The 24,572-nt window shown below is 43.7% G+C and overlaps 1 protein-coding gene across 2 annotated transcripts in view; it reads left to right on the forward strand.

Annotated features, from left to right (window-relative positions):
• Taok3 (TAO kinase 3) overlaps nt 1-24,572 on the forward strand; it is a 184,463-nt gene that overhangs the window by 63,352 nt on the left and 96,539 nt on the right. For both annotated transcript variants that reach the window (XM_041647302.1, XM_041647308.1), the window contains one exon: nt 11,056-11,143. The gene's annotated coding sequence lies outside the window, so the exon portion shown is untranslated. The remainder of the gene's footprint in view (nt 1-11,055; nt 11,144-24,572) is intronic.

The following is a 24,572-nucleotide window of genomic DNA, read 5'->3' on the forward strand; positions in this document are numbered from 1 at the left end:
GGATTAAAGGCGTGTGCCACCACCGCCCGGCAACAACCAGTATTCTTAATGACTGAGCTGTCTCTCCATCCCCCTAATTTTTAAAAAACACTTTTTTGTTAACTTTCTATGTCTTAACTGCTTATCGAAAAGGCATTTCCAGGAGCTGGAGAGATGGCTCGGTGGTAAAGGATGCTTGCTGCTCTTTCAGAGAACACAAGTTCGGTTCCCACTCCTCCGATCAACTGGCTCACAACTGCTGGCAGTTCCAGCTCCAGGAGAGCAAACCCTCTGGTCTCCACAGCCACATGCCCACACACCCCAGATCCCCACATACTCATAATTTAAAATAAAATATTTTAAAATTTTTTTTTAAAGACATTTCCTCCATCTCCTGAGAACCAAGCTTGCCTGAGCAAGGCAGGGAGCAAGTGGCCTGCTTCAACATGCAGCTGTCTGTCTTTGTGGGCCCCTGCTACATCAGCCCGGGCAAAGCCAAATTAACCACGGCTAAAGATACAAACGTGCCCTTTCAACATTAGAAACTAGACAAGAGTTTCCAGGGTCTTAATGTTTTTTTTAATTTTTATTAGATTTATTCATTTTGTGTGTCAGTGTTTTGCCTGCATGTATATCTGTGCACCACATGTGTGCCTGGTACCCTTGAAGGTCAGAAGAGGGCACCAGATCCCCTGGAACTGGAGTTAGCAATGGGTGTGAGTCACCAGGTGGTGCTGGGAACTGAACCTGGATCCTCTGGCAGAGCGACAAGTACTCTTAACCATTAAGCTGTCTCTCCGGCCCCTTATTTTTATTTTTAAAAATACTTTACACTTTTGTTGAATATTTTTTTCACGTTTATTTAGAATTACATTGAGTGGAGGAGGGAGGGAGAGATAGATGAGCTCATCTCATACCGTGTGTGAAAGTCAGAGGACAACTTGTGGGGTTGGGTCTCCCCCATGTGGACTCAGGAGCTACACTTGGGTCCTCAGGCTTAGATGTAAGCACTTTTACCTACCAATCCATCTTGACAGCCATAGAAACACTTTCTTCATGTGTGTACATGTCCGTGTATGTGCCCACACATGTGGAGAAGTCAACAATGGGTGTCGTTCCCAACTGCTCTCCACATTGTTTTTTGAAATTGCCTTTCACGGAAGGTGGAACTTACTGATTCAGCTAAGCTGGTTGGCCAGCGAGCCCCAGGGACCTCAGCTTCCCCAACAGTGGGATTCCAGAACACTCTGGTATGCTTGACTTGTTATGTAGGAGCTGAGGATTGAACTCAGTCTTAATGCTTGCAGGGCAATTATAAAGGGCCGTCCTGTTAGTCTCTGGAGTTTTGGGTTTTAATTGTAAGTTTCCAATATAAAGCCATCTCCATACAAATTCTCAGTGATAACATAGCCTTTGGGGATAAATACGTACTATGATCCCTAGCCTGTTATAGAACTCCCAGATTCTAGGAATCCCCCTGCCTCAGCTTTCCACCTTACTTTTTTCTCCTTTCTCCCAGTAATGGGGCTGAAACTCAGGCTTCACCCATGCTAGAGAAATGTTCCATCACTGGGCTTCAGCACAGCCCTACAATGACTTTTTTTTTTTTTTTTGATTTTCGAGACGGGGTTTCTCTGTAGCTTTTGGTTCCTCTCCTGGAACTAGCTCTTGTAGACCAGGCTGGCCTCAGACTCACAGAGATCTGCCTGCCTCTGCCTCCCGAGTGCTGGGATTAAAGGCATGCGCCACCACTGCCCGGCTCCTACAATGCCTTTTAAAAGAGTTGTTTGTTTTTATTTTATCTGTATGAGTGTCTGTGCACCACATGCGTGCAGTGCCCACAGAGGCTAGAAGAGGTCATCAGATGCCTGTAGCTGGAGTTGCAGGTGGTTGGGAGCTGCTGGTGTCACACAGGTGCTAGGAACCACTGACCTACCTCCCTTGTCACTCAATACCTTTTAAAAAAAAAAAACACAAACTGAAAAGAAAGCTACAGGTGGAAAAGATTAAACCTATCAGTGTGGCTTTGTGTAAAACCAATCAAAATCAAAATAGCCTGGTCTATCTAGTTAGTTCCAGGCCAGCCAGGACTCCATAGTGGGAACCTGTTTCCAAAGTTAAGTATATATTGATAACATTCCCCAAATTGCATATATGTATGGATGCACCTGAGACTGGAGAGACGGCTCAGCAATTAAGAATACATGTTGCAGAGGACCTGGGTTCCATCCCCAGCACCCACATGGTGCCTTACAACTATCTGTAACCCCAGTCCCAGGGAATTCAGTGCCTCTTTTGGCCTCTGCAAGCACCTGGTATACATATGATATACATCCATGCATTCAGACAAAACACTCATACATGTAAAATAATAATCTTTAAAATTAAAAAATAACAAGGACCTAAATTTTGCTACTAGTACTCATTCATTTATTCATCTCACTTGTTTGGCATAAGGAAGTCATTTTGACATTTTGACTGTATATTGAATACGAAGAATACACTTAGCCACCTTTTTTTGTTTGACATACCTCGCCCTCCCTCCCTGCACCCATCCCCGACTATTCCGACCTAGTCCTTACAGTAAACATTTGAACAGGGTCCCCTGCAGAAGTGACAAGTGGTCGGTAAGGAAACATAAATGATACAAAACGATAAAAAAGAACAGAAATGCCCATGTTCCAACACCAGTGATAATCTCTATTGAAACTTGATCCGTGGTCTTATAGTTCTTTTTCTGCAGTATCACAGCTTCCTAGAACCCCAGTCATCTGTGTCTTAGTACCTACCCATAACCTCTGTCCATTCCTCCCTCCCCCTTACACACCTCAGCCTGTGAGCACACTATGGTAAGACATCTCTGCCAAAGAAGCTTACAGAAAAAAGAGTTTGGGGCTTACAATTTCAGGGGTTAGAGCCACGGCCATCGTGTGGGGAGCATGGCAGGCAGGTATGGTGCTGGAGCAATAGCTGAGACTTACATTTTGATCAACAACCATGAGGCAGAAAGGCAGACACATAGCATGAGTCCTTTGAATCCTCAACGCCTGCCCCTGGTGGCACATCTCTTCCAACAAGGCCACACCTCCTAACCATTCCCAAACAGTTTCACCAACTGGGACCAAGCATTCAAATATGGGGAGCGTTCTTGTTCAAACCACAATAGTGACATCATGTAGTGATAATGTCACTATCCGCCTGACTTATTTAACTTACCACAATGACCTCCATTTCCATCCATGTCATTGTCAATTATGGGATGTCATCCTTTTACATGGCTGAAAAATCGTCCTGTGTATAAGCTTCACATGCGTGAGTGTTCATCAGCGGCCGCACACTTAGACCGCCCCCATTGTTGGCTGTGAACAGTACTGCAACAAACAGGGATAGAATTTTCAGAGGAATGCCCATACCTTCTGGCAGAATAGGTGCATTCATGTGTTCCCACCCAACATTGTGCCAGGAAGGGTTCTCTTTCCTGTGCGTCCTTCCCAGCTCTTGTCGTCTTTGTCTCTTTGATAATAGCCATTCTTACTGGAGTGAAGTGCCATCTCCTCGTGGTTTTGATTTGCATTTCCCCCATGGCTCCCGATCCTGTGCATTTTTTAAAATGTGCTTTCTGTCCATTTGCGTGTCTTCTTTTGAGACTCGTCTACTTAATCTGCTGGATGATTTGGCTATTTTTTGCTACCAGAGTTTTTGAGTTTTACATTCTAGGAATTATGGTAGGAAAATATCAAAAGTCTTCGTTTTGTGTATTCAGCAATAATGCTTCTATAAGAATAGAAAACTTCATATGCCCACTGCAGTTTGTAATGCATCAGTTGAGTCTGAGCCTAGGTATCTCCGGAAGTGTCTGTCAGTGTGCACAGTACAACAGCATGCACAGTGCAAAGTGCACATGCTCTGTGTTCAAAACCATGGCTGCAGTGGCAGCGTGCTCTACCGCAAGGGCCGCCAGACACCTGTATTCATTAGCATTTGAGTTTGACTTAACCTCTGGTCACAGAACACACAGAAGCCTATCTTTACTGTTGACAGTTTTCTGTGAGCCCTGCATTCAGTTACACAGTTCCATCCTGGCACCATAGCCCATAGGTCAAGAACTCAGGCACCAGGGCCAGGAAGACAACTCAGTGGACAAAAGCACTTGCTCCTCAAGCATGGAGACCTGAGTTCAAATCCCCAACAGCCACTTAAAATGTTGGCTGTCACTATGTGTGGCTGTCACCCCACCATTGTGGGGCAGAGACAGAAGCATCCCGAGTGCTTGCTGGTCAGTGAGAGACCGTCTGGAGCACCCTGCCGAGGGTGACAGAGGCTGCCTGACGTCCTGTTCTGCCCCCTGCATGCATGCTGCCCGCGAGCACACACACCTGCACACACTCACACACGCAGGTAAAGGACCAAGTGCTAGAATACAGCCTGCCTCAGGCAGAAAGAACCTAAACCTTGCTCAGTGCTGGATCACAACCGACATTTAATATACTTGCTGAGTGAATGAATATATATGTGGTAAATGAATTAACCAAATAACCAAACACAAGTGTTTTAAAGAATTCGGGATCTGTAAATATTGTTGACAATGGGTATGGATAAATGTTAATCAAATTTGAGAAATGTTGGCTATATTATTATTGTATTTTGTGATCATTGAAAGTTTTCATATTATATATTTGATAGCTATATATCATTAAATTTGTAGTATATAATGAAGACTACAGTTTGGACAAATCTATTAGAACATTTTGGAATTATAAGACCAGATGAATACCATATTTGTGCTGTTCTTGATTTTCTTTTATTTGTGCATATATGCCTGCTCGTCTGTATGTCTATCATCACATGTGCCTGCTCATCTGTATGTGTATCACATGAGTGCAGTGCCAGAGAAGCCAGAAGAGGGCGCCAGATAGAACTGGAGTTACAGGTTGTGAACCACCTGAGAGGGGCACTGGAAACCAAGCCTAGGTCCTTTTAAACCCAGGTCCTTCCTTTGCAAGAGAAGCAAGTGCTCTTAACTTCTGGCCCATATCTCCAACCCCTTCACCTTGCTTTAAGACCTACATAGAGCTAGATGTAGCATCCATCTCAAGTTTTTGGCCTCCTCTCAAATAGCAGACAGTACAGAGTTACTCTGTGTTCATGATGATCCAGGCAGGAGAAATGGCTCAGTGGTTTAGAGCATTTGCTGCTCTTCCAGAGGACCCAGGTTCAATTCCTAGCACCTGTATTGCTGCTCACAACTGACTGTAGCTCCAACTTCAGGGGATCTGATACACTCTTCTGATCTCCATGGGCACCAACCAACCACACATGTGATACACAGACATATCCATAGGCAAAACACTCATATACTCAAAATAAAAATACTGAAGTTAAGGAATCTAAGGAGCCTGGCTTCTCCCCTCTGTTTACCAGCCCAGTCAATCAGAACAATCAACTGTTTTGTTTTATTGTATTTTGTTTTTAACACAGAGATATAGATGTTAGTCTTAAAAAGGAAGGGGAAGAATCTTGGTTATTTAATTTAATGTCAGTTCTCCCAGAAGTAGGCTAAAGGTTATCCTTATCATGATGAATCAATAAACGTGGGCACCTCTGCCACACTTTTGAGGTGGCTCTCAGGTGCTTTGACACACAGGCACCCTGCACTATATGATCTTGGTGGTATAAAAGTTAACTATTGTCTGGTTTCATTGCCAAAATATAAGAGCCATAAAAAGCAATTTTCTTACCTCAGAGTAACAGTTAGTGGTGGTGGACAGGCGCAGCAGCTAGTAGAACAAGTTTTCTGTGATTTTCTTGATGGGTGACTCTCTCCAAGTCTGCACCTAAGCTGAGGGGCCGGCATAGGGGCTCAGTGACCCACACCACCAATTCCAACTCTGAAAAAACCCTGACTCCTCTGATGCCCATCCCATCCTCTGATGCCCATCTACCTTCTGTTGCCCTATCCCACTCTTTGATGCCTCAGCCCTCTCTCTTAACGCCCCAGCCGCCCTCTGACATCTGACTCTATGCCCCAGTCCTCCAGCCCTCCAATGCCTTGGCCCACCCTCTGAAAGCAAGAGATGAATAACAGTTATTTTAAGAGACTGGCTTCATTGTGAACCCAAAGTTGCTGGTCCCCTCCAAGACCCTCTGTTCATACCCCATTCGTTGTGTTGTGCTAAGAGATGACCCCAGGACCTTGTACGCACTTGACAAGTGTTTGGCTATCCAATCACATCCCAAGCCCTCTGAGCATATATGTGAGATATTTATATTCCTTTTTAAAGATTTCTTTTAAATTATTTATATTCATATGTGTGTGTGTACTCACAAACACACATGTGAGTATGTGTATATGAGAGTCATAAGATCCCCTGGAGCTTGAGTTAGAGGAAGTTGTGAGCCACCTGATGTGGGTGCTGAGAACCAAACCCAGTATCTGCTCTTAACCACTGAGTCCACCTCTCCAGCCCTGTTCTTTAGTTACTGATGTCCCCGAATTTCTCCACTCTGTGGGCTGAAGTACTGAATACATATGTATTGTGCACCTCAGGGGCGCACACGACCCCGGAACCCCATCTGCCGTGACACTGAAGTGTTCTGGATTGTCTTCCAAAGCATGATGACTTGGGCGTGCGGTTCAGGGAAAGCGTTCTGGGTTGGGAAATAAGAAATTCTGGGTTTTAGTTGGAGGAAAGCCACTGTGCAGGTGTGGGGTAACGGTTAAGTTCCTGAGATTCAGCATATTCAAGGAATGAAGGAAGGGAGAAGAGAGAAGGGAAGGAGAAGAGAGGGAGAGGAAGGAGGGAAAGAGGGAGGGAGGGAGGGAGGGAGGGAGGGAGGGAGGGAGGTGGCTGATATTCCAGTGTGAAGACTGACTCTTCTTCCCTTCCTTGATGTTGAAATACCATGGGGTTTCAGCTTCGCTGGCTCCTGGTTTGTCTCAGAAGTGATATGATTAAAACATGTCAAGGTAGGGGCTGGAGAGATGACTCAGAGGTTTAGAGCATGGCTGCTCTTCCAGAGGACCTGGGTTCAGTTCCCAGCACCCACATGGCGGCTCACAACTGTCTGTAGCTTCAGTTCCAGGGGATCTGGCTCCCTTGCACAGACATATATGCAGGCAAAACACCAGTGCACAGAAAAGTAAAAATAAGTAAATCTTTTTTAAAAATGGCAAAGCAATAGAGAGCCCCAGTGAATCAGCCTCCAGGTTTCTGGGAAGGGAAGTCCTGGACATGCTGTTTCTCTTCTCGATTTCTCTGTTTCTTCTTTTTTCCACAAGGCCTGTGAACAAGCTACTTGCTGACTTCCCGTCATTGGACGGCTTCCATATCCGAGGAACAAGAGTAAACCATGTTATTTCAGTTGTTGTCTCTCTGATGAGAGCTTTGCTAAGCTAGCCAGATTGTTTAGTTGACCCAAGGGCTCGAGACTTGAAAGGCAACATTCTTGGCACTGTTCTCAGCCATCACTGACCATGTGACATTTAAGGTTGCAAGAGGTTGAGGAAGGAAGATGATTTTGCGCATGTCACTTCAGCTAAGTGCTCAAAGTGAAGTCCTCCCTGGGGAAAATATATCTAATCGTGTTTGGAGAGGAGGGTGGGTTTGGATTCTCATTTTTGGTTCTGGTTGAATTGGGCAAGAGGAGATTGGTGGAGGTTTTCATGGATATTCACTGAGGCCACAGAACCCAGCTAGTCCAGCCCTGAATGTGTACTCAGGAGAAATGAAAACAGAAAGCACTCAAAAGTGTGGGCGCCAATGACTAAACTGCCATCATCCACAACAGCCAACAGGTGCATACGGCCCAGTGTCCATCAGCCGATCTGTGGACAGGCAACTGTGGTATGCTCACATATAGAACGCTGTGTGACCAGACAGGAAATACGGATTCATGCTACATGCTGGCCTATATTACATGGAAGAAGCCGGTTCTAAAAGAGCACACGTTGTATGAGCCTGTTCTCGTGAACTATCAGGAATCAGGAAGTGGAAGGAGATGAGTGCTGCCTAGTGTTTGCCTAGCATAGAGGGCGGGAAAGTGAAGGCTGTGGGTTTCTAAAAATATTGTAATAACCCGGGGAAACACCAAATACCAGTGAGCTTCTCAGTTGAAATGAGCAGATTAGATGCGGGGGCTCTGTTTCAGTCAGGCAGGTTTTTGAGTGAGAATGTGAAGACACAGCTCAACCAGGAAGTGAACTCGAAGGTGTACCTTGCTCTGAGCATGCTCCAGACACTGGAGAGTGGGTTTGTCTGTTTGTTTAGCACTGCAGCAAAGAGTTAAAGTTAGAGGCCAGACCGGGGTGGTGGTGGCTCAGTCAGTAAAGTGCTCACTCTACCCACAGCAAAGGCCAGCAGCCGGGGTGGGGGTCTGCCTGTAACCCTAGTGCTGGGGAGGAACACAGGCGCTCCCTGGAGCTCACTGAGCAGCCAGCCACACCATCAGTGAGCTCCTGACCTTGTCTCAGACAGACGATAGATAGATAGATAGATAGATAGATAGATAGATAGATCAGAAGTGATTAAGACACCTGACATCGAACTCAGCTGTCCACATGCATATAAACACACATACACACTCACATACACACACACACACACACACACACACACACACTCATAGAGGCTACAGTCAGACTAGAATAGTGGGGGAGATTAGCGATGGAGTTACTGATGTCTTGGTAGTTAGGTGAAATCTCATGCTGAACGCAAGCAGGCTCTGGCTAATATAAAACAAGGCACAGAAAGAATCAGAGGGAATGACAGAAATTACCAAACCAACAAACAAAAACTGTGGGTCCTAAATGGAGGCACCAGAGGAGACTTGGTGTATCTGCAGCAAGAGGGGACAAAACCAGAGATGGAGGCTGAGATATCTCTTCTAGCTGTTTGTGTGGTTTTTTTTTTTTAGATTTATTTATTCTGTATACAACTTTATGCCTCCGTGTATACCCACACGCCAGAGGAGGGCGCCAGATCTCATTACAGATGGTTTAGAACCACCATGTGGTTGCTGGGAATTGAACTCAGGGCCTCTAGAAGAGCAGACAGTGCTCTTAACCACTGAGCCATCTCTCCAGCCCTGTTTGTGTTTCTTCCTGCGAGGTCTCCAGGTTTAAAAACCTACTCCCAGGCCAGGGGTGGTGTGCAGACCTTTAATCCCAACCCTCAGGAGGCAAAGACAGGCAGATCTCAATGAGTTTGAGGCCAGCCTGGTCTACATGGGGAGCTCCAGGCCAGACAAGGCTGCCTAGTGAGATCTCCCTCTGAAGAAAACAAAGACTTGCTCTGGGCCTGGAGAGATGACCGAGGGGCTAAAGCCTCTCTCACACGAGCCTGACGCCTGACATAGGTCTGCATACCCAGAACCAATCTGAAGCTTACCGTCTCCAGTGGTGGAATAAAGACTGCAAGGGAATGGAGACCTTTTTAATGAACCGTCCTTAGGCAACCTTTGAGAACAGTGTTCAGTGAGATGGCAAAGCCAAGAGTCTGTAGCTGATGTTAGCTACGTATCAAAAATGCAGGCATGAAAAAATAAATATGAACATGGAGAAAGGAAAGCCCGTTGTTAGTAAGGGTGGTGGATGCTGTGTGTATGCTGTGTGTGTGGTGGGGGTACATGTGGAGACCAGAGAACCCCCTGGCTAGCATTCCACAGTATTTTTTTTTTTTTATGTTTTTCGAGACAGGGTTTCTCTGTGGCTTTTGGAGCCTGTCCTGGAACTAGCTCTTGTAGACCAGGCTGGTCTCAAACTCACAGAGATCCGCCTGCCTCTGCCTCCCGAGTGCTGGGATTAAAGGCGTGCGCCACCATAGTATTGATTGCCTTGTTTTGAGTCTCTCACTGGCTGACAGTGCACCAGTTCAGCCAGGCTGGCTGGTCAGCCTGCCTCTGCCTCCTCAGCTCGAGCATTTAAAAACTACCACACCCAAGTCTGTTTGTTTGTTTTTGTTTTGTTTTTATGCACATCCTTGGGCTAGGCAGAGAACTCACCCTTGCTCGTAAGCACTTTACCAGCTGAGCCATCTCCCAGGCTCTGGATTAGGAATTTTTTTAAAAAACTTCTAGCCGGGAGGTGGTGGCGCACGCCTTTAATCCCAGCACTCGGGAGGCAGAGGCAGGCGGATCTCTGTGAGTTCGAGACTAGCCTGGTCTACAGAGCTAGTTCCAAAAACAACAACAAAAAAAAAACTTCTAAAATTGTTTCTACATTGGTCATGTATTTCTTTAATAGATCATTTAAAACTAATAGTTAATGTGGAAATGTGGGCAGTTGGTTCCAGACGAGTCTGGAAAGGGACATAGATGGAACTGCAGAAGCCACTGAAATCCCCAGCCCTGCCCAGAGCCAGGGACATCACCAGTGCTGCCAGATTAGTGCCACACACTGCCAGTTAGGGGTCATCATTATTCCCGTGCACATTCAGTTGTTTTTAGTCAGATTTTGTTCTTTTTCTTTTTTTGAAATTGGTTTCTTTTTGTTTTATGTGTATGAGTGTTTAGTCTGCATGTGTGTCTGTGCACTGTGTGTGTCCAGTGCCCAACGAGACTAGAAGGTATCAGATCTCCTGGAACTGGAATCACAGATGTTTGTGAGCTGCCACGTGGGTGCTGGGAACCCTACTTCAGCAGAAGTGTTCTTAACTGCTAAGCCATCTCTTGCACCAGGTGGGTAGAATGCTTACAGATCTGAGGATCCTCCTCCATGTACACCAAGCCTAGTGTCACAAGTGTTCATCTTGTGGGAATCTAAGTCGCCCATGGTGAAGATTGATCTTCTCCATTTGTTGTCCATGCAGGACAATAAATGTTTTATATTATTTTTGTAAACATTTAGAACTACCACCTCATTTGTTTTTAACAAGTGACATAGGTCTCATTAGGTCGAACAGATAAGCGTCAAGCTCCTGTACTCCAGCCATCCGCGGTCCCCACCCTCCGGAGTTGCGGGGACCCCAAATGTCTGCCACCACATTCAGCTTTAATTACTTCCTCCGTCGCTTTTCTCCTAGAATTATATATTTTATATATATATTTATATATTTATATATTTTACCCTTCTGTCCACAGGTGCGGGAGACTCAGATTGCGAGCAAGAAGAGATTGCTGCCACGATGACCCTGAGCAACACTGTGGGTTCCGTGCCACACAGCAAGAGGTACTGTGCACATCTCTGTAACCTAAGGTTCTATGCATACCTTCCACCTAAAAAAAACAGGAACAAGTGATGTTTTCTATGGTGAAATTTTACTATCTTTGTAAGAACACAAAAGGAAGAAAACACGCAAGGAAGAAAATGGTACATGATATGGCTAAAGAGATGGCTTAGTGGTTAGGAACATGTACTGCTCTTGCAGAAGTCCTGAGTTTTGTTCCTACACCCCATAGGACAGCTTCCATCCACCTGTGATTCCAGCTCCAGGAGGTTGGGTGCCCTCTTCTGGCCTCCACTGGCACTGCACACATGTGTACAAAACCCACACACAGACACATGCACGTATACAATTTACAAAATGAAATAAATGTTTTTTAAATGTTATATTATTAAAAGTGGTCTTTTTAGGGCTGAGGAGATGACTCAGTCAGCGTATTGTTTGTTGTACAAGCTTGAAGACCTCCCTTTGATCCCCCTAGAACCTACATAACCAACCAGGCATGGTGGCATGGATTTGTAATCCCAGCTGTGGGATTACAAGGTGGAGACAGAGACAAGAGGCACACTGGAGCTCACTAGCCAGCCAGCCTGACTGAACTGCTGAGCTCTGGGTTCAGTGTAAGACTGTGTCTCCAAAGTTAGATGGAGAAGCAGTTGAGGAGCAGACCTTTACTGGTCTCCTGCCTCTACTTGTACAGACATGGCCGAGCACATCTACACCCACTTGAACATGTACACACACACACACACACACACACACGCACGCACGCACGCACGCACACACACACACACACACACACACGGTTTCTTTTCAGATTCTCCATATTGTCTGTCAGAGATAACCATGGAGAATCATGCGGTAATAAGAAACAGCTTGCTGATGCCCTTCTCCAGGAAAATGCACATACACACATGTACACACACACACACACACACACACACACACACACTTACATATACCAAGAGATAGCACCATTTTTATTGCAGTTAGCTTTTAGATTATGAATTTCATAGTGGTTTCCATGTTAGATTTCTGCCCCTGTAATATCTGAAATGATAAACATATATGGAGAAAATGTCTGGCTCACAGCTTGGGGGTTTTCAGTCCATAGTCAGTTGGCCCTTTTGATGAGGTAACAGTTCATAACAGCAGTGTGTGGTGGAGACAGACTTCTCCCTTCATCCCCAAGGAGCAAGAGAGAAAATCAGAGGGAGGTGAAGTTCCACGACACCCTTTGGAGCATGAACCCATGACCCAAGGCCTCCTGCTGGCTCTGCTTCCCCAGGCACCACTCCTAGTAGCAACAGCCCATGGGTCTCTGCCACAGGGGCTTTGGGGTGGGGAGGGGTGTTCAGGATTCAAACCACAGTGAGTTCCTATCACTTGCACAGATGTGATAGCATTTTCAAAACATGTTTTTCTTAATGCAGATAAGCAAAAAGCAGGACATTAAACATTACCTGGAATCCTAGTTCCTCCTTCAGATACAACTCAGGCTGCCCAGAAACCTGTGTCTGTCCGTGAAGGACTCGCCATTTCCCATCTCCGCAGCACCTCTGTTAAAATAACCAAAATAATCTTTTTTTTTTTAATTTAAATAAGTGCTTTGGGTTGAGGAGCTGGCTCAGTGGCTCAGAGCACTGGCTGCTCTTCCAGAGGATCTGGGTTCAATTCCCAGCACCCACATGGAGGCTCACAACTGTCTGTAACTCCAGTTCCAGGGGATCCAGTGCCCTCTTCTGGCCCCCATGGGCACCAGGCATGCATGTAACTATAACATGAAGGTAAAACATCCATATACATAAAATAATAATAATTTTTAAAATTTCCAAAGAAAGACATGGCCTTATGTGAGCCCTCAGAGTGCACTGCCAGGAAAAGGCAATAAACTTGCAGAAATAAGAGTTTCTCGGTTATTTGGCCAATATGGTGAGCAAAGAAGTGTCTTCGTGTTGTTGTTGTTTTGAGACAAGGTCTCACTCTGTAGTGCTGGCCATCCTGGAACCGACTCTGTAGACCAGGCTGGCCTCAAACTTAATGCTCCATCTGCCTCTGCCTCCCGAGCGCCAGGTTTAAAAGCATGTGCCACCACTGCCCGGCTTAAAGTGTCTTGTCTTTTTAATTACTAGTTCTCTGATTATTTGTGATGCCACATACATTTCCTGTCCTCCATGACCACTGGTGTCTCTCTTCTGAATTTCCTGTTTATGTCCTCAGAGTGTGTAGGTGCATGTACGTGTCTGGTATGTTCCCACCTCTGACACTGAGAAGAAGTTTGAGTTAATCTACATATGTCTGTAAAACTATCATCCCAGTGATAATAAACAGATCCTCTGCTGACCAAAGCTCCATTGTGCCCCTTCAGCCCTCCTCCCTGGCTTTTGTCACAAGCAACCTGGCCCAATAAATGTGTGTGTGTGTGCAGTTCCCACGGAGGCCAGGAGAGGATATCAGAACCCCGGGAACTGGAGTTACTGGCAGTTATGAGCCACCTGCTATGGGTGCTGCGAACTGAACTTGGGTCTTCTACAAACACAGAAAGTGTTCTGAATCACTGCAGCATCTGTCCAGCCCTAGTTAGTATTTTCTAGGATGTGACATAAATGATCCTTTCTGCGTGAATTCTTCCACTCAGCTTCCTTCTTTTGAGATTCACCCATGTCGGAGCATATGTCCACAGCGTGTTTTATTACTGTGCTACATTACTTGGACTCCATGTGCCACAGATTGTACATGCATCCTCACTGTGCCTGGTCTGAGGTTTTCCGTGTTAGCCATCTCAGTAAGTGTGCCTTGGTATCCTGTGACTTAGGTTTGTGTCTCTGGGGATTTACTGCTAAGCATCTCTCACTGGCCATCTAGAAATATTTCTTGGTAAAGGGCTTACTTAAATCTTTTGCCCATTTAAAAAAAAAATGAGTTGTAGGAGCTGGAGAGATGCTTCAGCATTAAGAGCACTGGCTGCCCTTGCAGAGGCCCTGGGTTTAGTTCCCAGCATACACATGCTGGCTCACAGCCTTCTGTAACTCCAGGTCCAGAAGCTCTAACTCCCCCTTCTGGCCTCTGCCAGCACCAGCCATGCAAGTGGTACACAGACATAACATATAGGCAAAGCACCCACACACAAAACAAAGTAAACAATAAAAAGTGAATTGCTAAGTGGGTTTTGCGAGTTCTTTATACTCTCTGTTTACAAGTCCATTGTGAGGCACATTTTTGTGCAGGTTTTTACATGGTGTGGATGTTACCGCCCTTACATGCTGTAGCACGTCTTTGGAAGAGCAGATGTGTCTAACTCTGAGGAAGTCTGATGTGGACTCGACCTTCCGTGGATGACTTGAAGGCAGGATAGCCTTCGTTTCTGTTTTGAATGACTTCCCTTTTGCTCCCTTCTGGAGTACTTGTGTAGACTGGCTTTATTTTTCCCCCGTATGTGAGATGGAATTACTGCTAAAGCCTGGATGTTTATTTGCAGGAAAATCTTATATTTCAGTTTAAAATAAATTGTATGCTTATTTATTCTGTGTATATTTCTGCCCAGCATGCCACAGTGCGTGTGTGGAGGTCAGAGGGTACCAGCATCGGTGTGTGTGTGGAGGTCAGAGGGCACCAGCATGCCACAGTGCATGTGTGGAGGTCAGAGGGTACCAGCATCGGTGTGTGTGTGGAGGTCAGAGGGCACCAGCATGCCACAGTGTGCGTGTGGAGGTCAGAGGTCAGCTCCACGAGTTGGTTCTCTCCTTGCACCATGTAGCCTCCAGGGACTGAACTTAAGCCACAGGCTTATGCTGAGCCTCTCACCAGCTCAGGTTTCAAGTGTTTTAATGTAATGGTCTTGAGCCAACTATGATGATTTGTGTCTTCTGAAGTATCTGACCATTTCTTCCAAGTTCTTGAATTTGTTTATACAACAGTGTTCAGAAAAGTTCCTAACTCCCCCGGTACCTGTGAAACAATACCAATGTCTCCTCTCTCTTTTCCCATTAGTCATTTGTTTCACCTGTCTCTTTTTTATTAACAAATAAATTTGATATGAGATTAATAATTCTTTTCCTAAAAGAGTAAGCTTCGCTTTCATTGCATTATTTTATTTATTTATTTATTTATTTATTTTTGATTTTTCGAGACAGGGTTTCTCCGTAGCTTTTGGTTCCTGTCCTGGAACTAGCTCTTGTAGACCAGGCTGGCCTCAAACTCACAGAGATCCGCCTGCCTCTGCCTCCCGAGTGCTGGGATTAAAGGCGTGCACCATCACCGCCATCCTCATTGCATTTTTTATTTCAATAATTTCCTCTTAATCTTCATTATTCCCTCTGCTCACTTTAGTTTCAGGTGACTCTTCTCGGTTGGGTTGGTTTGGTTTTTGGTTTTTCGAAACTGGGTTTCTTGGGCGCCCTGTCCTAGAACTCACTCTGTAGACCAGGCTGGCCTCGAACTCACAGAGATCCGCCTGCCTCTGCCTCCCGAGTGCTGGGATTAAAAGTGTGCACCACCACCGCCTGGCTTGTTTTGATTGTTAATACACAGTGCAAGTTGAGGTCACTGATTTAAAACTTGCCCTGTGTCCCGTGCTTTGCATTGCCCTGGAAAGTTAGCAACATGATGTGGTTTGGATACAATGTGCCTGCCTCTGCTTTTCTTTTTACATTTACTCAATTGTTTTTATTTTTGAGACAAAGTCTCACTCTGTAGCCCAGGCTGTTGTTAAACTCACAATGATCCCCTTTCAGACCCTCAAGCACTAAGGTTGCAGGCTATACACCCCCCATCCCCCACCCCCGTGTGCTTGCATTTTTCAATCCAGTCAAAATGGGTTCTTATTTCTCTCTTCATTTGCTCTTCAACCCACCGATTATTTCTTCAAGATTTATTTATTTTTATTTTATTTTATGCATGGGTGTTTTGTCCGCATGTATACCTGCACACCGTGTGCATCCTGGTGCCCACAGAGGCCAGGAGAGGGCATCAGATCCCCTGGAACTGGAGTTACAAATTGGCATGAGCTATCATGTGGTTGCTGGGAATTCTAGGTCCTCTGGAAGAGCAGCCAGGGCTCTTCACTGCTGAGTCATCTCTCCAATCCTCAATTGTCTTTTTGAAAGTATTTTAATAGAATGTCTTGACCTGTTCTCTGACAGTTTCACACACGTGAACAGTGCATCCTAACCCATGGACCCCCATCAAGTTAAGTGTTTTTGTTGTTGTTTGTTTGTTTGGGTTTTGGTTTGGTTTTTGGTTTTTCGAGACAGGATTTCTTGTGTAGCTTTGGAGTCTATCCTAGAACTCACTCTGTAGACCAGGCTGACCTTGAACTCAGAGAGATCCGCCTGTTTCTGCCTCTTCAGTGCTGAAATTAAAGGTGTGCGCCACCCCGGCCTGGCTCAAGTCAGTTTTTAACCACATATTTTAATGTCCTATTCTGAGGGACATAAACACTCGGATCCATATTCTCTACTGGATTCATGTCCTTAGCATGATCAGCATCATGTGCCCTTCAGTATCAGCAGTAACCTGTGCTGAAATCTACTCATGGTACCAGCAAACTTGTCTCTCTTTACAGCAGGTGTATGTCCTCTGTCCCCTGATGGTCAGCTTATTTGTGTCTTGCTAATTTGAGTACATCTGTAGGAATATATGATGTGTGTACACATGGTCCGTGCAGAAATGGGGGGAAGTGTTGGCACACCCCCTCAGCCAGTTGCAGTGGCTTTGTGACCACATACTCCAGTTTCTCTCCCCTCAACCCAGTGGATTATCTCTATTTTTTCTAAATAATTTTTTATTCTTTTTATTGAGCTTTACATTTTTCTCCACTCTGCTCCCTTTCTCCCTCTCCTCTCCCCACCTCTTCTGTAACCTGCATGCTCCCAATTGACTTAAGAGATCTTGTTTCTTTCACCTTCCTATGTAGATCCATGTATGTCTCTCTCAGGGTCCTCTTTGTTGTCTAGTTCCTCTGGAATTTTAAATAGTACATTGGTTTTTCTTTGCTTTATGTCTAAAAGCTACTTATGAGTGAATACATATTATATTTGTCTTTCTGGGTCTGGGTTACCTCACTCAATATGGTTTTGTCTAGCTCCATCCATTTGCCTGCAAATTTCAAGATGTCATTATTTTTACCGCTGTGTAGTACTCCATTGTGTAAATCTGCCACATTTTCTTTATCCATTCTTTGGTTGAGGGGTGTCTAGGTTGTTTCCAGGTTCTGGCTATTTCAAATAATGCTGCTGTGAACATAGTTGAGCACATGCCCTTGTGGTTTGATTGAGTGTCTTTTGGGTATGTACCCAACAGCAGTTCTGCTGGGTCCTGAGTTTGATTGCTTCCTAATTTTCTGAGAAATTGCCACACTGATTTACAAAGCAGCTCTACAAATTTGCACTCCTACCAACATAAGCTGTCATCAGTGTTGTTTTTTTTTCATCTTGGGCATTCTGACAGGTGTAAGATGGAATCTCAGAGTTGTTTTGATTTTCATTTCTCTGATTACTAAGGATGTTGAGCATTTCCTTAAGTGTCTTTCAGCCACTTTAGATTCCTCTGTTGAGAGTTCTCAGTTTAGGTCTGTACCCCTTTTTTTATTGAATTATTTATTCTTTTGATGTTAAGTGTCTTGAGTTCTTTGTATATTTTGGAGATCAGTCCTCTGTCCTATGTGGGGTTGGTGAAGATCTTTTCCCATTCTGTAGGCTGTCGTTTTCTTATTGACCATGTGTTTGCTTTACAGAAGTTTCTCAGTTTCAGGAGGTCCCATTTATTAATTGTTTCTCTCAGTGTCTGCACTACTGGGGTTGTATTGAGGAAGTGGTCTCCTGTGCCAATGTGTTCAAGTGTACTTCCCACTTTCTCTGAAGTTCAGTGTGGTTGATTTTATGTTGAGGTCCTTGATCCATTTGGACTTGAATTTTGTGCATGGCGATAGATATGAATCTATTTTCATTCTTCTGCATGTTGATATCCAGTTATACCAGCACCATTTGTTGAATATGCTTTCTTTTTTCCATTTTATATTTTTAGCTTCTGTGTTAAAAATCAGGTGTTTGTAGGTGTGTGAATTGATATCTGGTTCTTCAATTTGGTTCCATTGGTCCTCCTGTCTTTTCTTATGCCAATACCAGGCTGTTTTCAGTGCTGTAGCTCTGTAGTAGAGTTTGAAGTTCAGGATTGTGATGCCACCAGAAGCTCTTTTGTTGTACAGAATTATTTTGGCTATCCTGGGGTTTTTTGTGTGTGTTTTCTGTATGAAGATGAGTTCTTCTTTTGAGGTCTGTGAAGAATTTTGCTGGGATTTTGATGGGCATTGCATTGAATCTGTAGACTGATTTTGGTAAGGCTGCCGTTTTTACTGTGTTAATTCTGCCTACCTAAGAGCATGGGAGATTTTTCCATTTTCTGGTGTCTTCTTCAATTTCTTTTTTCAAAGTTTGGAAGTTCTTGTCATACAGGTCTTTCACTTGTTTGGTTAGAATTATCCCAAGGTGTTTTATGTTATTTGCGGCTATTGTGAAGAGTAGTGTTTCTCTAATTTCTTTTTCAGCCTGTTTTTCATCTGTGTCAAGGAGGGCTACTGATTTTTTTTGACTTAATCTTGAATTACTAAAGGTGTTTATGAGTTGTAGGAGCTCCCTGGTAGAATTTTTGGGGTCACATATGTATATTATTATATCATCTGCAAATAGTGAGAGTTTGACTTCTTCTTTTCCGATTTGTATCCTCTTGGTCTCCTTTTGTTGTCTTATTGCTCTAACTAGAACCTCAAGCACTATATTGAATAGATATGGAGAGAGTGGACAGCCTTGTCTTGTTCCTGATTTTAATGAGATAGCTTTGAGTTTCTCTCCATTTAGTTTGATTTTGGCTGTTGACTTCCTGTATTTTGCCTTTTTTATGTTTAGGTATGTTCCTTGTATAAAAGACTTTTATCACGAAGGGATGTTGAATTTTGTCAAAGGCTTTTTCAGCATCTAATGAGATGATCATGTGGTTTGTTTCTTTCAGTTTTTTATATGGTAGATTACATTGGCAGATTTTCACATGTTGAACCATCCCCACATCTCTGGGATGAAGCCTACTTGCTCATGGTGGATGATCTTTTTTTTTTTTTTTGGATGTGTTCTTAGATTTGGTTAGCCAGTATTTTATTGAGCATTTTTGCGTCAATGTTCATGAGTGAGACTGGTCTGTAATTCTCTTAGTAGTATCATGGTGTGGTTTGGGTATCAGGGTAACTGTGGCCTCATAAAAAGAATTTGGCAATGTTCCTTCTGTTTCAATTGCGTGGAACAATTTGAGGAGTATTGGTATTAGTTCTTCTTTGAAAATCTTGTAGAATTCTACAATGAAACCATCTGATTCTGGGCTTTTTTTGGGGGAGGGGGGAAGACATTTGATGACTGCTTCTATTTCCTTAGTGGTTAAAGGTCTATTTAATTTGCTTTTCTGGTCTTTATTTAATTTTGGTAAGTGATATTTATTCAGAAAGTTGTCCATTTCCTTTAAGTTTTCCAATTTTGTGGAGTGCAGGTTTTTGAAGTGTGAGCTAATGATTCTCTGGATTTCCTCAGTGTCTGTTGTTATGTCCCCCTTTTCATTTCTGATTTTTTTTAAATTTAGATGTTCTCTTTCTGCCTTTTGGCTATTCTGAATAAAGGTTTGTATATTTTGTTGATTTTTTTTTTTTGAAGAACTAACTTTTTGTCTCATTGATTCTTTATATGGTTTTCTTTGATTCTATTTTGTGAATTCAGCTCTCAATTTGATTGTTTCCTGTTGTTTGGTCCTCCTGGGTGAGTCTGCTTCTTTTTGTTTTAGAGCTTTCAGGTGTGTTGTCAAGTCACTTGTGTGAGATTTCTCCACTTTCTTTATGTAGGCATTTAGTCCTATGAACTCTCCTCTTAACCCCGCTTTCATTGTGTCCTCTAAGTTTGGATATGTTGTGTGGTCATTTTCATTGAATCTTAGGACATCTTTAATTTCTTTATTTCTTCCTTGACCCATTGGTGATTCAGGTGAGCATTACTCAATTTCCATGTATTTGTGGGCTTTTTGAAATTAGTGTTGGTATTGAACTCTAACTTTGAGCCATATGGTTATTCCAATTCCTTTTTTTTTTTTTTGTATCTGTTGAGGTTTGCTATGTTACCTAAGTATGTGGTCAATTTTAGAGAAGGTTCCATGAGAAGAAGGTATATTCTTTTATGTTTGGATAGAATGTTTATAGATGTTCTATATATATTCTGTATGTTTAGTGTTTTGGTTATTATGTGACGAAAGCACTCTTTTTAATTCAGTCCATTTGGTGTTCTGTAAGCTTCTTCTATCTTCATAGGCATATCCTTCTTTAGGTTGGGAAAGTTTTCTTCTATGCATTTGTTAAATATATTTTCTGTGCTTTTGAGTTGGACTTCTTCTATCCCTATTGTTCTTAGGTTTTGGTCTTTTCATGGTGTCTCATATTTCCTGGATATTTTGTGTTAAGCTTTTGTTAGATTTAGCATTTTTTTGACCAATGAATCTATTTGCTCTACTGTATCTTCAACACTTGAGATTCGTTCTTCCATCTCATGTATTCTGCTGTTTTAGGCTTGCAGTTGTAGTTCCTGACCATTTACCCATAATTTTCATTTCCGGAATTTGCTTGGTTTGTGTTTCCTTTATTGTCTCTATTTCAGTTTTCAAGTCTTGAGACATCTCTTTAATATGTTTGATTGCTTTTTCTTGGTTTTCTTTAAGGAATTTGTTGATTTCTTCCAATTTTTTGTTTGTTTTTTCCTCAACGTTGAAGGAATTTTTCATTTCCTCTTTAGCCGCCTCAAAAATTCTCCTAAAGTTATTTTTTAGGTCGTCTTCTTCTGCTTCGTCTGTGTTGGGGTGTTCAGGTCTTGCTGCTGTAGAGCCACTGGTGGTGACATGTTGTTCTTTATGTTGTTCAGTGTGTTCTTACCTTGATGTCTACCCATCTTTTCCTCCAATTGGTGTAGCTGGGTTGTGAATCCAGTAATCAGTTCTTTTTTTAAAAAAATTATTTTATTTTTATTACTTTATGTTTATTGGTGTGAGGGTCAGATGCCCTGGAACTGGAGTACAGACAGTTGTGAGCTGCCATGTTTGTGCTGGGAATTGAACTCAGGTTGTCTGGAAGAGCAGCCAGTGCTCTTTACCGCTGAGCCATTGCTCCAGCCCCAGTGATGAGCTCTTCGGGTGCCAGTAGATCCTAGGCTCAGATGGTCCCTTCTCATGGTGGAGTCAGGACCACAGTTCCGGTCACAACAGATGTCACGAGGTGGCAGTGCAGGTTGGCAAGCTTTCTTCACCTGCTGGCTCCGATGGAGGTTGTCTGTAGTATCTTTATAACAACACACTCCAGTTTCTCTCTCCAACTCCAATCTTGGAGCTGTCACCTTTTTTATGCTCCACTCCTCACGTAGCATTGTAATTTTAGTTGAAAGGATTGACTGTGCGTTAAAGAATTTGCATAATGGAGAAGCTCACACACCTCACCCAGTAGTTCCCTTCACACAGGCCTGTGTCGTGGCAGGGACATCACAGGAATGTGTGGCAGCTGATCACAGTCTCCACAGTCAAGGACCAGAGAGGGATGGATACTGATGTTTAACTCACTTCCACCCTTTTATCCAGCCCAGGTTCCCAGCACAGGGAATGGAGCCACCCACAGTGGGCGGGCCTTCCTTCCCACTTCAGTTAACAGTCAAGGTAATTCCATCTTCTAGGCTATTTTGGAGCGCATCAGTTTGGCAATTGAGATGCGCCATCACACTATTTTTACGACTTTATCACAATTTGTTTTCAATTTTTATTTCCATATGTATGGGTGTTTTACCTGTATTTATATTATATCTGTGTACTGTATGAGTTCCCACTGCCCAGGGTTCCCATGGAGGCCAAGAGAGACTTTGGATGCCCCAGAACTGGAGTTACAGGTGGTTGTAAGCTACCACATAAATGTTAGAAATTGAGCCTTGCTCCCCTGGAAGTACAACCAGTGCTCTTAGCCCAAGTCGCTCCTCCAGCCCTTACCACAAATTTGCATGGTTTTCCTGTAATACGCCTTAGTGTGTTTTGTCCCTGACTCTTCATAGACATCTTCAGGTCCTAGAGTTTCTGATTCTCTCCAGATTTGTAAATGTTCCCAACATTATTTCTCCAAAGAAAGATTTACTGATTTTGATTTTTATCTTATCTTTTAACTTACCTGTTCATTTCATGCATATGAGTGTTTTGCCTGTCTGTAAGTCTATGTACCATATACCTGCCTGGCACCTACAGAGTCCAGAAGAGGGCATCAGACCCCCTGAAACTGGAGTTGCAGACAGTGGTGAGCTGCCATGTGGGTACTGAGGATCAAACCCAGGTCCTCTGGAAGAGCAGTCAGTGCTCTTAACCACGGAGCTGACTCTTCAGCTCTTTTTTTTTTATCATCTTAACATATCTTCCTCTCCTTCAGGGTGCCAGCTGGACATATATATACACACACAAGGCTTCATGAATATGAAGGTGTCCCCGGCTGAGTGACACTTGGCTATGTTTCCTTCCATCCAGCTTTCCTTTTTTATTTTATTCATCTTTCTTTTATGCTTTACTAATATTTTTTCCATTTTGCAGACCTTGTATCGTCCCTTCCCCAATGCGAGTTGTTTGAGTCTCTTCCATCCTATACATCTCTACTTTAAGTGTTCCTTATTCTGACTTTAAACATGTGGGCTCCAGTTATATGTTTACTGTCCTTGCATTACCTCAAGTTCAAGGCTAACTTGTGCTGCAGAGTGAGTCCCAGGTACCATTTTCTCTGTGAGTTTCAGGTGACTCTGCCCTAGGCTGGCATAGCTTCTTCCTATCAGCACATACTGCAGACCATCAGGGAGTCTGTATGGCTCCTCTCACCCTCTCTGATGCTGTTCCTCTATTTGAGCTGTGCCCTGTGAACACTAGCCATCAGGGTCACCTCAGCCTCTCACAGTTCCCTTTTCCTACCGTGGGTCCCTCAACCTCTACCTGTACCACCCGGAAACCATCCCGGGGCGCACACTGGAGGTCTTGTGGCTTGCATCTGCTTCTCATATGTCAGAAATCTTTGTCAATGGCCTGGCAGCCCCTGTCTTCAAATACCATCCCATGTGTGTTTCCTCTAATGCTTTGATTGTTTCAGGTGACAGAAAATAAATAAATCAAGTGCCCGTTCCTCCATCTTGGCTAGAACCAGAAAGCTCTTCTTTCTATTTCTGAACTTATTAACCGTGGGGAGTCAAGCTTATTGATTTAGTGTGCGGCTGCTGCCTCTGCTGCGGTGCTTACTAATTAAATGTTCACTCATCATTATTCTGAGAGGTTTTTTAAGGCCTCATTTTTGTACAATTAAAGATCTAGTTCTTAAAAAAAAAACTCCTTTTGGTCTATAGTATAAAAGCATAATCTCTTGTCTTCTCAAGACTGACTGCTAGTAACTTAGTTTAATCCTAACTGAAGTCAAAGTATTCAGAAATTCAAAACCCACTTCAGCAACTAAATTTCAGTTACTAGTTCTCTCCGGTTTTCTCAAGGGGATGTCATACACTTCCTGCTGGGTGTGGTCTCCAGGAGGAACAAGGGAGGCAAGCCCACTGTGAGCCGCCCCGTGCCTTCCCACAGTACTGACGTGTTGGGGCTACACCTGACTGCCAGTGTCTGAAGATGAGGACAGTGGCCCGAGACGAAAGGTGTAGTTCTGGCAAGGTGGACCCTTCTTTCTATTCAAAGCCTTACGTGGCACCCTGTTTCGCATGGCTTAAAGTCCATATTTCTTAGCGTGGCTTTATAGGCCTTTTGTTGTTTTTCTTGGCTTGACACCAGCTTTGTATTTTCTGCTCCCAACTCTCGCACTCTGGAGTAAATGAACTACATTTCTTTCCCCTAAGAAGGCTTGGATTTTTGATTTGTAAGTAAAAAACTCGACCAGCTCAGCCTTCTAAACTATATTGAGAGATACTCCCCTTTGGTTTGTAAGAGTCAACCACTTTGCCCTTGGGTGTCTGTTGATTTACTTGACCCAAGGCCATTATGAAATACGGGATGACACTGATTCCGACGCTGACAATCTGCCTGATACAATGTTGTGAAAGCACTGGTGCAGTAAGAATGGACCGGCTGATGGGTTAGGTTGGGGTGATTAGGTTGGGGTGCTCACCTACATACACCAATGATTCAGGTAAACTGAGGCATGCAGCCATGTGCACTGCCACCCAGCCTGTCACATCACAAGAGGGAATGTGTCTGCTGGCACCGCCACCTTTACTTCTTTTAAGTGACCTTTTAAATTTTGAAACTATCATATTTTGAAGAAAATTGATTTATTGGCTAATAACTAAATGTGTGGCCTGGTTAGCCAGGGTTCAAAGATGAAACAGTCTATCCTATAACTAGTTCAAACAGAAA

Source organism: Microtus oregoni, unplaced genomic scaffold (genome assembly GCF_018167655.1).
Source record: "Microtus oregoni isolate MIOR12 unplaced genomic scaffold, Mior012 000003F_ref0000135, whole genome shotgun sequence".
Taxonomy (NCBI): Eukaryota; Metazoa; Chordata; class Mammalia; order Rodentia; family Cricetidae; genus Microtus; species Microtus oregoni.